The following is a 4,498-nucleotide window of genomic DNA, read 5'->3' on the forward strand; positions in this document are numbered from 1 at the left end:
TACCACCACGGGTACTACATCTACCACCACGGATACTACATCTACCACCACGGGTACTACATCTACCACCACGGACACTACATCTACCACCACGGGTACTACATCTACCACCACGGATACTACATCCACCACCTCACATACTACATCTACCACCCGGGTACAACATCTACCACCACGGATACTACATCTACCACCACGGGTACTACATCTACCACCACGGGTACTACATCTACCACCACGGGTACTACATCTACCACCACGGATACTACATCTACCACCACGGGTACTACATCTACCACCACGGATACTACATCTACCACCACGGACACTACATCTACCACCACGGATACTACATCTACCACCACGGATACTACATCTACCACCACGGAAACTACATCTACCACCACGGATACTACATCTACCACCACGGGTACTACATCTACCACCACGGACACTACATCTACCACCACGGATACTACATCTACCACCACGGATACTACATCTACCACCACCTCACATACTACATCTACCACCACGGATACTACATCTACCACCACGGGTACTACATCTACCACCACGGGTACTACATCTACCATCATTGATACTACATCTACCACTACGGGTACTACATCTACCACCACGGATACTACATCTACCACCACGGATACTACATCTACCATCATTGATACTACATCTACCACCACGGGTACTACATCTACCATCATTGATACTACATCTACCACCACGGGTACTACATCTACCACCACGGATACTACATCTACCACCACGGATACTACATCTACCATCATTGATACTACATCTACCACCACGGGTACTACATCTACCACCACGGATACTACATCTACCATCATTGATACTACATCTACCATCACTGATACTACATCTACCACCACGGATACTACATCTACCACCACGGATACTACATCTACCACCACGGGTACTACATCTACCATCATTGATACTACATCTACCACCCGGGTACAACATCTACCACCACGGATACTACATCTAAAACCACGGGTACTACATCTACCACCCCACATACTACATCTACCACTTCACAAACTACATCTACCACCTCACATACCTCATCTACAGCGTCACATACATCATCTACCACCCCACATACATCATCTACCACCACGGATACTACATCTACCACCCCACATACTACATCTACAACGTCACATACATCATCTACCACCTCACATACATCATCTACCACCTCACATACAACATCTACCACCTCACATACTACATCCATCGCCTCACATACTACATCTACCATCTCACATACAACATTTACCACCTTACACACAACATTTACCACCCCATATACTGCATCTACCACCTCGGACACTGGTACTACATCTACCACCTCACATACTACATCTACCACCTCACATACTACATCCACCACCTCACATACTACGTCTACCACCTCACATACTACATCTACCACCATGGGTACTACATCTACCACCACGGGTACTACATCTACCACCTCGGGGTCCACTGCTGTTCCAACTACAACTACAACCATTTTAAATCTGCTAACCCTTTAAGTAACGGATATACTGTTTTCCATGAATCAAGTAAACCAACGTTGGCAACCAGTACGTATACAAGGTGCACGTGTTTCAGCAACAATTAACACTATTAAAGTGATGAAATAAGTATGTTTACGCAGTGTCGAGTTGATTCACTCGGATTCAGTCTGAAGCTCACACATCTGAAAGACTGCTTTCCCAATGTTGTTTTTCCTGGCAGAGCGATGTCTCTCCGATGTTGATAACGAACACACACCGGCGATGGGGCCTGGGTGGGACATTCGTCACGAACTTTTCCTGTATTGTAATGGAAATACTGAATTTTGCAGGTAACAAATTGTGTTTGTCACTTCTAGATAACCATCTAGTGTATTAGCAACATGAACTACGGGATTAATCATGTACAAGGCGGCTAAATTAGGATTACATAGATTTTTATCGATGAGCTAACAGCAGTGTCAGGGGGACGGAGCAGCGCGAGCACTGACGCAGAGATTGTAACATAACACTCTCCCTCAAACTCCCAAGGGTGCTGCACAAAGGATTTCAATCATCCTCTCGCTGGTACGGGAACACGTTTCAATCTGATTTCAGTAGCTTTTGTTAAATTTTCAAGAAAAATTAAAAACACAGGTGAAAGGGTGAAGAAATCTCACTGAACATTTTACGAGAAAAAATGCAAAATGCATCACCTGCATTGGTGAATGCCCCGTAATTGGAATAGCCACATATCCCCTTCGTTCTCAACTGAGATTGCTAGTGGCACTGTTTAGAATACAAACATACCCCTTGATTCTTCTGCATAACAACAATGCGCGACCACATGACGCCAAAGCGCCCTCGCCTATTTCGTGTATGTTTCATTAATCAAATTTTAACGGAATATATCAAGTCTTAATAATTCCCCGTCAATTTCAATCTCGTTAAGTTTACACCACGGAAAGATTTTATCATCAATTTAAAACGTGATGTAGAGATTTCAAGGCAGTGTGTAAAGGTAACAATCCCATGATGCAACTGTGGGTACACTTATATCTAGATCAAGTCTATGATTAATCATAGGATAATAGATACCATGTGTTCTGGAAGATATTGCAAGGTAGAAGTTCTTTGAATTACCGGGGTATATTTATATGAATTAATCTGTTTTGATGTTTTGTTTTGATCCAAATTTCAATTGGAAGAAAATTCGTTTTTATGAATGTGTATATTTTGTGTGTGTTGGTTTACGTTCGTGATGCTTGAGAGGGTGTTTTATTTTGGTATATGTAAAATCAACAACTTCAGTGTGTCCGTTGGTATTTTGACCGGTTTATCATCACAGATATGTTAAATCTTTGAGTGAGTATGGTTTTACGTCACTTTCAGCAATATTCCAGCAATATCACGGCGGGGGACACCAGAAATAGGCTTCACACATTGTACCCATGTGGGAAATCGAACCTGTGTCTTTGGCGTGACGAGCGAATGCTTTAACCACAAGACAGCCCTACCGCCCCTTTAAATCTTTGAACGACAATTTTGATGAAAGTATTTAACCACTTTAATAGCTGTTTAGTGAGTGACTGAGTATTGTTTTACGCCGCTTTTAGCAATATTACCGCAATATCACGGCGGGGGACACCAGAAACGGGCTTCACACATTGTACCCATGTCGGGTCTCAAACGGCGTGACGAGCGGACGCTTTAACCACTAGGCTTCCCGACCGCCCCCTGTTAATATGATAGCCATATGTCGTTTAATGTTGGTCAAATATGAAGCATATGTCCTTGATGCCAGAATGTATGATGTATATTAGGTATTGTTAGAGAATGAATACGGAAATGCGTGTTTTTGTTCAGTAATATCACAAAAGTGAACACACTTCTTAAAACATTTGAAATATATGACAACGACATGTCGTTTGATTCTCTCAATGGTGATGTCTGGTATTTTAACGAATTCAGAAGGACGATTCTTAGTGTTTCTGAACAAATTACAGAAATAACTTGGCTGTGGCATATCCTTGAGAATGTGTTTTTAAAATGCATGTCACTACGTAGACCGATGCTCATGATGTCAATCACTGGATTGTTTGTGCCAGAGTATTTACAGATCGCCTTCGTGTAGCTGGAATATTGCTGAGTGCAACAATCCAATGATCAGCATCATGAGCATCGATCCACGCAATTGGGATACGATGACATGCATCAACCAACTCCGCGAGCCTGACCACCCGATCCCGTTAGTCGCCTCTTACGACAAGCAAAGTCGCCTTTCACAGCAAGCATGGGTTGCTGAAGACCTATTGAAGATCGGATCTTCGCGGGTTCAAAATGGCTATTCAATATTTTACATGTACTACTCAAAAAAGGTTAAGGCCACACGATTCTTTCATATTAATCTGTCATGGCAAGGCAAATTACCTTTATGAACATGAAGAATTATGTTTCCATAGCATCTGTTTAATATGAATGCACCCGTGAAGACCCGGGTTAAAACAGGTTTTAAAACAACCCATGCTTTCTTGGTTGGTTGGTTTGTTGTTTAACGCCGCACTCAGAAATATTCCAGCTATTTGACGGCGGTCTGTAAATAATCGAGTCTGGACCAGACAATCCAGTAATTAATATCATGAACATCGATCCACGCAGCTGGGATCGATGACATGCATCAACCAAGTCAGATAGCCTGACCACCCGATCCCGTTAGTCGCCTCTAACGACAAGCATAGTCGCCTTTTACGGCAAGAAAGGGTTGCTGAAGATCTATTCTACCCCGGATTTTCACGGTCGAATACATGTAATACTTTATACGGTATCTATAAAATTTGACGAGAGAGGGCTTTCATCATACTTTGTCTATTTGTAAATCAGTCAGATGAGCTATCATATCCTCCTTCACCCATTCTTTACAGTTTCTGTGCCGGAAGGCGGTGAGATTCGAG

The sequence above is a fragment of the Haliotis cracherodii genome, unplaced genomic scaffold (genome assembly GCF_022045235.1).
Source record: "Haliotis cracherodii isolate W230 unplaced genomic scaffold, xgHalCrac1.p SCAF_6, whole genome shotgun sequence".
NCBI classification, from domain to species: Eukaryota; Metazoa; Mollusca; class Gastropoda; order Lepetellida; family Haliotidae; genus Haliotis; species Haliotis cracherodii.